Here is a 12,820-nt window from a genome sequence, read left to right as displayed (position 1 = left end):
TTATACTTAATTATCTTTTTTACTTCTTTTTCTATTTTATTAGTATATTTGGATTACTTATAGTGATATTCTAAATCTCTAAAGCTCTGTATATCTTATTTAATATTTACACATTATTAGCTCCATTTTCATGGTGCATTAGAATAAGAATCATTTGGAAAAACTGATTATTAAAAGATTAATTTGCCCTTTATTAATATAAATTTATTTTCTATACTATAGAGTTTATGGTTTAATATAAAAATTAAATAAATAAATTTCACTAAAACTATAAAACGTTAATGGAAAAAATTGAAGAAGAAACAAATAACAAAAAGGTATCCTATGTTTATGCATGGAGAATTAATATTGTTAAAATGTCCACACTACCCAAAGCAATATACACATTTAACACAATTTGTATTGAAATTATAATGCCTGCAGAGAAATAGGAATGCGTTTACCCTGTTCGTGAGAATGTAAATTAGTTCAACCATTGTGGAAGACAGTGTGGTGATTCATCCAAGACTTAGAACAGGAAACATCATTTGACCAGCAATATCATTGCTGAGCATATACCCAAAGGAATATAAATCATTCTATTATAAAGATACATGCATGTGTCTGTTCATTACAGCACTATTCACTATAGCAAAGACATGGAGTCAACCCAAATCCCCATCAGTTATAGACTGGATAAAGAAAATGTGGTACATATACACCATGGAATAATACACAACCATAGAAAGAAATTAGATCATGTCCTTTGCAGGGACATCGATGAAGCTGGAAGCCATTATCCTCAGCAAACTAATGCAGGAACAGAAAACCAAACACCACATATTCTCACCCATAAGTGGGAGCTGCATGATAGAACACATGGACATGGTGAGGGGAAGAATATACACTGGGGCTTGCTGGGAGAGACTGGGGAGAGGGGAGAGTGTTAGGGAAAAGAGCTAATGCATGCTAGGCTTCATACCTGGGTGACGGATTGATAGGTGCAGCAAACCACAGGGCATACATTTACCTATGTAACACATCCTGCACATGTACCTTGGAACCTAAAAAAATTATAATGCCATTACATAAAGAGAAAAAAAATCCTAAAATGTGTATGGAGCCACCAAAAAAAAAAAAAAAAAAAACAAAACTGAATAGTCAAGGCAATATGAAGAAAAACAATGTTGGAGACATCATACTTTCTGATTTAAAGTTATATTTCAAAACTATAGCTATCAAAACAGTATGGTACTAGCATAAAAACAGAAACATAGACCAATGTAACAAAATAGAGAACCAAGAAATAAATTGAAACATATGGTCAACTAATTTTTGACAAAGACACCAAGAGGACACAGTGAAGAACTGATAATCTCTTCAACAAATGGTGCTGGGAAACTGGATTTCCAAATTCAAAAGAATGAAATTGGACCCTATTTTATACCATACATAAAAATCAACTTAAAATGGATAACAGACATAAATATAATACCTGAATTCATAAAAATACTAGAAAAGAATATAGGCAAAACTTCTTTGATATTGTCCTTGGAATTTTTTGGATATCACACCAAAAACTCAGGCTACAAAAACAAAAACAAATAAAATGGGAGTAAAAAGCTTCAAACTAAACCAAATCTAACTAAAAAGCTTCTGCACAGCAAAGGAAACAATCAACCACATGAAAAGGCAACCTAAAAACTGGGAAAATAACTGCAAACCACTTACGTGATAAGGGTTAATATCCGAATTTTATAAAGAACGTTTACAGCTCAACAACAGGAACACAAATAAGCCAATTAAAAAGTGAGTAAAGAACATGAAGAGACATTTCTCTAAAGAAAATATAAAACTGCCAACAGGTACATTAAATGCTGCTCAACATTACTAATCATCAGTAAAATGCAAATTAAAATCACTAAGCTATCACCTCACATCTGTAAGGATGGCTGTTATCAAAAAGATAAGTGATAACAAATATTGGTGAGGGTGTAGAAAAAAGGGAACCCTAGTACACTGTTAATGTAATGCTGATTGGACAGCCATTATGGAAAACAATACAGAGATTCCTAAGTACATTAAAACTAGAACTACCATATAACCCAGCAATCTCTCTTCTGTGTATATACTCAAAGGTAATGAAATTACCACATTGTAAAGGTATCTGCACTTCCACGTTCGTTACAGCATTATTCACAATAGCCAAGATATGGAAACAACCTAAATGTTCATGGAAGGATGAATGGATAAAGAAAATGTGAGAAATATATTATTATCTTTAAAAGCTTTAAAAAAGTAAAAGATCCTGCCATTTGCCACAACATAGATGGTCCTGAAGGACATGCGAAGCCAGACACAGAAAGAAAATACTGCATTTGACTGGGCACAGTGGCTCACGCCTGTAATCCAGCACTTTGGGAGGCTGAGGTGGCAGATCATCTAAAGCCAAGAGTTTGAAACCAGCCTGGCCAAAATGGTGAAACCGCATCTCTATTAAAAATACAAAAATTAGCCAAGTATGGTGGCACATGCCTGTAATCCCAACTACTCGGGAGGCTGAGACAGGAGAATCGCTTGAACTCAGCGGGCGGAGGTTGCAGTGAGCCAAGATCGCTCCATTGCACTCCAGCCTGGGGGACAGAACGAGACTCCGACTCAAAAAAAAAAAAAAAAAAAAAGATAAAATACTACATTTACCCACTTATGTGAAATATATATATAGTTTTATTTTTTTTTTTAAGGCACTCAAATACACAGAGTTAGAGCATGAAAGAAAATGGCTACCATGGGCATGGGGAGGGAGTTGGGGTGATGAGAGGGAATGGGGAAATGTAGGTCGAAAGATACAAAATAGCCGATATGCAGGATGAAAGTCCAGAGAGCTAACGAACAGCATTAGGGCTAAAGTTAATAAAATTATATTAGGGAGTGTTCTTACCTAAGTAGATTTTAGCTCTTCTTGTCACAATAATGAAAAAGTAACTGTCAGATGAGAAATACATTAATCTACTTCACTACAGCAAACATTTTACTGTCTATATGTATCCTATAAAATAATGTTGTAAACCTCAAATATACACAAAATTTATTCAAAAAAATTAAATATTAATATTTAAATCTATAAACATCCAACTTTTATTACTCCTAAGACAAATATGTGAAAGCTTACTCGCAAGTCAGATGTGACTTTATAGATTCATTTCATATCGTTTTGTATCTTCCATCCGATTTTATATCAGACTATAACAAGCAACTCTTTGAAATTATTTTTGGTAGAGCCCCAAGTTGGTTCTTAATATTTTTTTAAGCTCCTACAAAAAGGCAAAGGAGGACAGTAGTATATAGACCATAAAAATTACAGTTAAATTTTTTTCAAAGTTTTGCATCTCTTGATCACTTCATATCACTTTACGTAATGTGCACCAACAAGCACTCAATATTCTGAGCCCAGTACTAAACATCTCCTCCACTCAGAGTTCCATTCATCTGTGTTACATCCTGGGCTTCCCGCTTAAGAATTCACTTCAAGAAAGAGTGTTCCAGTGCATAAATTATTCTCATAGATTTATTTAATTTTAATATACTTAACTGATTATTTTCCGAATTCTGCCTAAATGCAATGTTTTTTCTCCTAAACAAGTTCTTTATGGAATTATTTAACTAAGCGTTCATATTTATTCTTAGAAGAGCCTGGAAGCCATACTTCCAGGCTGCTTAGAGAATGCTGCCGTTTGTAACATCTGTCATATAAGTGCCAGATTGATAATGGTGTTATTAGCTATGAATTAATTTACAAGTTGCTGTTTAGGTGACTCTTGTAAGGTTAAACTATTAGAGAAAAAATTAAATCTGTTTACAAGTTAAAAGGTTAACAAATGTGAATACCAGATGACTAGGAAGTGATAATTTGATAGTCTGGGCAGCACGTGACTTTAAGAATATTAATTAAATATTATAAACATATTAAAGTAGTGAAAATAGTTTATTGGTTCTAAGGATACAAATGTTAACCTTACTTTCTTATTAAATCTAGTCCATGAGCTATTTGTAAAGGGTTTGCTCACAACAATTGGAGTATTTAATAAAATCTAATTTTCCTCTTCTGTAATTCCTCAGTTAGAAAATATGGTCCCTTGATGATGATCTAGGGCTTTGAAGAATAAATGGATTCTAAAGAGAAAATTAGATGGTAGTTATTAGGCTGTCTAACTGGCAGGGCACTGTCATTTGTCCGTTGTGTTATAAATGTCTTACTTTCCCTGCCTTCTTCATTTAATCATGTAACTTGACTGTAAGCAGCATTAGAGAAAAGAATGTTGCCGTATTACTCATTCAGCTGTTTTATTTGCTTATCTCAGAGATGTTCACCCTTAATATGCTCAATATAGAACTCTTCATCTGCTCGCTAACACCTGGTCTCTTCTAAATTCCTTGCCTCCACACAGTTGGTGAATTTATGCCAAATGCTAGGAAGGCATACTCAGTTTTTCTGTCTCCTTCCTCAGGAATGCCTCTCCTAACTACGTCTCACTCAAGCTATATATGACTAGCAAGTTTAATTAGTATTTAAAAGATCAAATCACTATATAAAAAGGCCTACTCCAAAAATGCATTTTCTTTTCTTTTTTTTTTGAGACAGAGTTTCGCTCTTGTTACCCAGGCTGGAGTGCAATGGCATGATCGCAGCTCACCGCAACCTCCGCCTCCTGGGTTCAGGCAATTCTCCTGCCTCAGCCTCCCGAGTAGCTGGGATTACAGGCACGCACTACCATGCCCAGCTAATTTTTTGTATTTTTAGTAGAGACGGGGTTTCACCATGTTGACCAGGATGGTCTCGATCTCTTGACTTCGTGATCCACCCGCCTCGGCCTCCCAAAGTGCTGGGATTTCAGGCATGAGCCACCACGCCCGGCCCCAAAAATGGATTTTCTTGTGGTAAATAAAATATAATTGATGTACATTTATTCAGTATTTTAATTACTTTTATTTTATAACTTCTTCTGCAATTGTTTGTGTATGAATCTAATGACTGGAGGCATGTCTGTCCAAATTTCTCTGTAGGTCACCCATCTAAAGCTGTAGATCAGGATGACATTTATTATGGCAGTAATGAAGAATAATTAGCATTTACCATATACTTGTTTCCTTCACTTTTATGTCATATGTGTATTACTTTTTAAAATATTTCTATTTTATTTGTCAACATATTCAGTACAAATTCACATGATTGAATCCTATAAACCATTTAAAAAGGTTAACATTTTCTTGAAAAGAGTATTTTTAAAATAAATAAATAGAATTTGAAAAATTTGAAATTATACCTGTTTGAATCTGAAGCTTCATTTACTTTAAGATTTTTGAAATGCTGGATATTGTTTTGCCAATTGCATTTAGAAATCATCTGTCATTTTAGTTTTGACATCTAATATACATAAATAATGTCCAAAGGGTAGAAGCAATTTAATCTGAAAATCCTTATCTACTTTCCAGTTCTAATAGCATAATTAAAGAAGCCCAAAATGGAGGACTCAAGATGGCGCTGTGAGAACAACCCAGGATTGGAGTTCTTCTCTTTGAATCTGCAAACGGTGAGTCAAAGCGGCATTTCCAGACTGATCTTTGTTGCCCACAGAACGGGGAAACTCCCAAGTATAAAAAAGACACGGGACGCCAGGCAGTAGGTCTGCCTGGCGAAGCCGGCAGCCGGGGCGGCGGCGGCCGGCCCTACCCAGCAATCCCCACAGGGCGTGCTTGTCCGGGTGCCCTGTTGAACCGGCAACCTGAGACTTGAGAGGGCTGGACTTGAGACTGAACGAGACTTGGACAATAGGCCAGCCCAGGGGATTGCAGGGATTGGGATACCCAGTGGGACGAACAAAACCGCGATTTCAAACTATCCCGAGCAGACGGTCCGAGACGCTCTGTGGGGGAGGGGCGTCCACCACTACCGAGGCAACCCGCCCCAACTGAGATACACGCCCACTGCTGAGGCAGCCAGCCGTTGCCGAGGCAACCCGCCCCAACTGAGATACACACCCACTGCTGACGTAGCCAGCCGTTGCCGAGGCAACCCGCCCCAACTGAGATACACACCCATTGCTGATGCAGCCAGCCATTGCCGAGGCAACCCGTCCCTACTGAGATACACGCCCACTGCTGACGCAGCCAGCCATTGCCGAGGCAACCCGTCCCTACTGAGATACACGCCCACTGCTGACGCAGCCTGCCGTTGCTGAGGCAACACGCTACAACGAAGAGACTCCGCTGCAGGGCGTGGCGGAGACCACAGCAGAGCTGGCAGGAACAGCGCGAATCACACAACAGCAGGGCGGAGACTCGGCAGCCAAACAGTGGCTAGTCTGCCTTCTAGCTGGGCAGGACACCTGATCAGACATCCAAAAATAAAGCCCAAACCCCTCAACACAGAGCATTTGAGAAAAAAAAAAAAAAGGGTTTTTTAATGAGCTCTGTTGCAGCAGAATCAAACATAGCAGCCTAACAGCCCTGAATGAACAACAGATTGCACAGCTCAGCAATTAAACCCCTATAAAGTACAAACTGTCTCCTCAAGCAGCTCCCTGACCCCTCTATATCCAAAAGACTGACATTAGGCAGGCATCATCCTGGGACAAAGAGAGCAGAAAAAGAAACTGGTAGCATCCCTCGCTGTGCCACGGCTACTAGAGGTGCACCCCAGACAAGCAGGGTCTGGAGCGGACCTCAGCAGTCGTACAGCGAAGGGGCTAGACTGGTAGAAGGAAAACCAAGCAACAGAAATACTTCATCATCAACATTCTGGGTGTCCACTCAGAGACCCAAACGAAAAGTCAGCAACTACGCAGACGACCAGCGGACAAATCCACAAAGATGGGAAGAAACCAGCGCAAAAAGGAGGAAAACACCCGAAACCAGAACACATCGCCTCCTAGAAAGGACCAAAACTCCTCACCAGCAAGGGAGCAAAGCTGGACGGAGAATGACTGTGACGAAATGACAGAATTAGACTTCAGAAGATGGATAATGAGAAACTTTTGTGAGCTAAAAGATCATGTATTAAATCAATGCAAAGAAACTAAGAACCTTGAAAAAAGATTTGAAAAAAGATTTGAGGAAATGATAACAAGAATGGATACCTTAGAGAGGAATATGAATGAATTAAAGGAGCTGAAAAACACAATACGAGAACTTCGCGAAGCAACCACAAGTTTCAATAGCCGAATTGACCAAGCAGAAGAAAGAATATCTGAAGTTGAAGACCAACTCAATGAAATAAAACGAGAAACCAAGATCAGAGAAAAAAGCGCAAAAAGGAATGAACAAAGTCTCCAAGAAATGTGGGACTATGTGAAAAGACCTAACCTATGTTTGATAGGTGTACCAGAAGGGGACGAAGAGAATGAATCCAAGCTGGAAAATACTCTTCAGGACATCATCCAGGAAAATTTCCCCCACCTAGCAAGACAAGCCAACACTCAATTGCAGGAAATACAGAGAACACCACAAAGATATTCCGCAAGAAGAGCAACCCCAAGGCACATAATCGTCAGATTCAACAGGGTTGAAATAAAGGAGAGACTACTAAGGGCAGCCAGAGAGAAAGGTCGGGTCACCCACAAAGGGAAGCCCATCAGACTCACAGCAGATCTCTCGGCAGAAACACTACAAGCCAGAAGAGAGTGGGGGCCAATATTCAACATTCTTAAAGAAAAGAACTTTCAACCCAGAATTTCATATCCAGCCAAACTGAGCTTCAGAAGTGAAGGAAGAATAAAATCCTTTGTGAACAAGCAAGTACTCAGAGATTTTGTCACCACCAGGCCTGCTTTACAAGAGCTCCTAAAAGAGGCACTACACATAGAAAGGATCAATCAGTACCAGCCATTCCAAAATCACACTGAATGCTAAAGAGCTTCAACATAATGAAGAATCTACAACAACTAACAGGCAAAACAGCCACTTAGCATCAAAATGGCAGTATCAAATTCACACATAACAATATTAACCCTAAATGTAAATGGACTAAATGCACCAATCAAAAGACACAGACTGGCAAATTGGATAAAAATCCAAAACCCATCAGTGTGCTGTATCCAGGAAACCCATCTCACATGCAAGGATACACAAAGGCTCAAAATAAAGGGATGGAGGAAGATTTAGCAAGCTAATGGAAAGCAAAAAAAAGCAGGAGTTGCAATTCTCATCTCTGATAAAATAGACTTTAAAGCAACAAAGATCAAAAGAGACAAAGAAGGCCATTACATAATGGTAAAAGGATCGATACAACAAAAAGAGCTAACGATCCTAAACATATATGGACCCAACACAGGAGCACCCAGATACATAAGGCAAGTTCTTAATGACTTACAAAAGGACTTAGACTCCCACACAATAATAGTGGGAGACTTTAACACTCCACTATCAATACTAGACAGATCAACCAGACAGAAAATCAACAAGGATATCCAGGGCTTGAACTCAGACCTGGAGCAAGCAAACCTGGTGGACATTTACAGAACTCTCCACCCCAAATCCACAGAATACACATTCTTCTCAGCACCACATCACACCTACTCTAAAATTGACCACATAATTGGAAGTAAAGCACTGCTCAGCAAATGCAAAACAACTGAAATCATAACAAACAGCCTCTCAGACCATAGTGCAATCAAGTTAGAACTCAGAATTCAGAAACCGACCCAGAACCGCACAGCTTCATGGAAACTGAACAACTGGCTCTTGAATGTTGACTGGGTAAACAACGAAATGAAGGCAGAAATAAAGAAGTTCTTCGAAACCAATGAGAACGAAGACACAACGTGCCAGAACCTCTGGGACACATTTAAAGCAGTCTCTAGAGGAAAGTATATAGCAATAAGTGCCCATATGAGGAGAATGGAGAGATCCAAAATTGACACCCTATCGTCAAAATTGAAAGAGCTAGAGGAGCACGATCAAAAAAACTCAAAACCCAGCAGAAGACAAGAAATTACTAAGATCAGAGCTGAGCTGAAGGAGATTGAGACACGAAAAACCCTTCAAAAAATCAATAAATCCAAGAGCTGGTTTTTTGAAAAGATCAACAAAATAGACAGACCACTAGCCAGATTGATTAAAAAAAAGAGAGAGAACAACCAAATAGATGCAATAAAAAATGATAAAGGGGAAATCACCACAGATTCCACAGAAATTCAAACCATCATCAGAGAATATTACAAACAACTATATGCGCATAAACTAGTAAACCTGGAAGAAATGGATAAATTCCTGGACTCCTGTGTCCTCCCAAGCCTAAACCAGGAGGAAGCTGAAACTATGAATAGACCAATAACAAGGTCTGAAGTCGAGGCAGCAATTAAGAGCCTACCTCACAAAAAAGCCCAGGTCCAGACGGGTTCACAGCCGAATTCTACCAGACACACAAGGAGGAGCTGGTGCCATTTTTTCTAAAACTATTTCAAATAATCCAAAAAGAGGGAATCCTTCCCAAATCATTTTATGAGACTAATATCATCCTGATACCAAAACCCGGCAGAGACCCAACGAGAAAAGAAAACTTGAGGCCAATATCCATGATGAACATAGATGCAAAAATCTTCAATAAAATATTGGCAAGCCGATTGCAACAGCAAATCAAAAAACTTATTCATCATGATCAAGTAGGATTCATCCCGGGGATGCAAGGCTGGTTCAACATATGCAAGTCTATCAACGTAATTCACCACATAAACAGAACCAAAAACAAAAACCACATGATTATCTCAATTGACGCAGAGAAGGCATTTGACAAAATTCAACAGCCCTTTATGCTAAAAACCCTCAATAAACTCGGTATCGATGGAACGTATCTCAAAGTAATAAAAGCTATTTATGACAAACCAACAGCCAATATCATACTGAATGGGCAAAAACTGGAAGCATTCCCTTTGAAATCTGGCACTAGACAAGGATGCCCTCTCTCACCACTCCTATTCAATATAGTACTGGAAGTTCTAGCCAGAGCAATCAGGCAAGAAAAAGAAATAAAGGGTATTCAAATAGGAAAGGTGGAAGCCAAATTGTCTCTATTTGCAGACGACATGATAGTATACCTAGAAGACCCCATTGCCTCAGCCCAAAAACTCCTGAAACTGATAAACAACTTCAGCAAAGTCTCAGGATATAAAATCAATGTGCAAAAATCACAAGCATTTGTCTACACCAATAACAGACTTAAAGAAAGCCAAATCAAGAGCGAACTGCCATTCGCAATTGCTACAAAAAGAATAAAATACCTTGGAATACAACTCACAAGGAACGTAAGGGACCTCTTCAAGGAGAACTACAAACCACTGCTCAACGAAATCAGAGAGGACACAAACAGATGGAGAAACATTCCATGTTCATGGTTAGGAAGAATTAATATCGTGAAAATGGCTATACTGCCCAAAGTAATTTACAGAATCAACGCTATCCCCATCAAGCTACCATTGACTTTCTTCAATGAACTGGAAGAAACCACCATGAACTTCATATGGAACCAAAAGAGAGCCCGCATAGCCAAGTCAATTCTAAGCAAAAAGAACACAGCGGGGGGCATCACACTACCGGATTTCAAACTATACTACAAGGCTACAGTAATCAAAACAGCATGGTACTGGTACCAAAACAGAGATATAGACCAATGGAACAAAACAGAGGCACCGGAGGCAACACAACATACATACAACTATACAATCTTTGATAAACCTGACAAAAACAAGCAATGGGGCAAGGATTCCATGTTTAACAAATGGTGTTGGGAAAACTGGCTAGCCATGTGCAGAAAGCAGAAACTGGACCCCTTCCTGACACCTTACACTAAAATTAACTCCAGATGGATTAAAGACTTAAACATAAGACCTGGCACCATAAAAACCCTAGAAGGAAATCTAGGCAAAACTATCCAGGACATAGGAGTAGGCAAGGACTTCATGACCAAAACACCAAAAGCATTGGCAACAAAAGCCAAAATAGACAAATGGGACCTAATCAAACTCCACAGCTTCTGCACGGCAAAAGAAACAGTCACTAGAGTGGATCGGCAACCAACAGAATGGGAAAAAATTTTCGCAGCCTACCCATCTGACAAAGGGCTGATATCCAGAATTTACAAAGAACTCAAGCAGATTTACAGGAAAAAAACAAACAAGCCCATTCAAAAGTGGGCAAAGGATATGAACAGATACTTTACGAAAGAAGACATATATGAGGCCAACAATCATATGAAAAAATGCTCATCATCACTGGTCATCAGAGAGATGCAAATCAAAACCACATTGAGATACCATCTCACGCCAGTTAGAATGGCGATCATTAAAAAATCTGGAGACAACAGATGCTGGAGAGGATGTGGAGAAAAAGGAACACTTTTACACTGTTGGTGGGAGTGTAAATTAGTTCAACCATTGTGGAAGACAGTGTGGCGATTCCTCAAGGCCTTAGAAATAGAAATTCCATTTGACCCAGCAATCCCATTACTGGGTATATATCCAAAAGACTATAAATCGTTCTACTATAAGGACACATGTACACGAATGTTCATTGCAGCACTGTTTACAATAGCAAAGACCTGGAATCAACCCAAATGCCCATTGATAATAGACTGGATTGGAAAAATGTGGCACATATACACCATGGAATATTATGCAGCAATCAGAAATGATGAGTTTGTGTCGTTTGTAGGGACATGGATGAATCTGGAGAACATCATCCTCAGCAAACTGACACAAGAACAGAAAATGAAACACCGCATATTCTCACTCATAGGTGGGTGATGAAAAATGAGAACACATGGACACAGAAAGGGGAGTACTAAACACTGGGGTCTATTGGGGGGAAAAGGGGAGGGCCAGTGGGAGGGGGAGGTGGGGAGGGATAGCCTGGGGAAAAAAGCCAAATGTGGGTGAAGGGGAGAGGAAAAGCAAAGCACCCTGCCATGTGTGTACCTACGCAACTGTCTTGCATGCTCTGCTCATGTACCCCAAAACCTATAATCAAATAAAAAATTAAAAAAAAAAAAAAAAGAAGCCCAAAATGCCACATATAAAATGTATGCTTAGTTTATAAAGTAAGTTTCCATGTTCATGGCTAGTGTTACCTAAAACTCAAGGAACAGTAAAAATTCTAAAAATATACCAGAAAATAAATAATAGAATATGTTAGATATATTCATAACTAACATCAAAATACAGTAAAAATTTTTAAAATGTGCCAGAAAATAATGATATAATATATCAGATACATTCACAACTAACATATTTTTTAAATCCCAAAACATGACTGATAAAATTTCACATCCTTTAACCTTCCAATTGTCATCTTACTGATCTATAATAGACATAAATGCTGACGACAAACATGGATCTGAAGTTACATCAATTTGTCAGACTGGGAGATTTTCAAGCATCAGATGTTAAGCATTTGGTGTTCTATGATGAAAATCACAGAATGTAGCTGCCATATTAATATAAAGTTGGGCTTAGTAGCATTAAAATAATCAATGGTAGCTTTAAAGATTGACTTTTTAATGACATTCTCATATAAAAATAAAGTTTACTTTTGGCTGGACATGGTTGCTCATGCTGTAATTCCAGCACTTTTGTGGGTTGAGGTGGGTGGACCACTTGAGCCCTGGAGTTTGAGACTAGCCTGGGAAACATTGCAAAACTCTGTCTCTACAAAAAATAGAAAAATCAGCTGGCCATGGTGGTGTGTGCCTGTTGTCCCAGCTACTTGAGAGGCTGATGTGGGAGGATCACCTGTTCCTGGGGAGGTCGAGGCTGCAGTGAGCTGGGATTGTACCACTGCATTTCAGCCTGTG

At 38.8% G+C, this 12,820-nt stretch overlaps 1 protein-coding gene across 11 annotated transcripts in view; it reads left to right on the top strand.

Moving 5' to 3' along the window:
• The window catches only part of LOC144580351 (spermatogenesis-associated protein 17-like), a 150,917-nt gene that overhangs the window by 108,150 nt on the left and 29,947 nt on the right, over positions 1 to 12,820 (top strand). For all 11 annotated transcript variants that reach the window (XM_078356559.1, XM_078356556.1, XM_078356558.1 and 8 more), the window contains one exon: positions 5,473 to 5,570. The gene's annotated coding sequence lies outside the window, so the exon portion shown is untranslated. The remainder of the gene's footprint in view (positions 1 to 5,472; positions 5,571 to 12,820) is intronic.

The sequence above is a fragment of the Callithrix jacchus genome, chromosome 19 (genome assembly GCF_049354715.1).
Source record: "Callithrix jacchus isolate 240 chromosome 19, calJac240_pri, whole genome shotgun sequence".
Lineage (NCBI taxonomy): Eukaryota > Metazoa > Chordata > Mammalia > Primates > Cebidae > Callithrix > Callithrix jacchus.
This window is presented reverse-complemented; position numbering and strand designations above follow the sequence as displayed.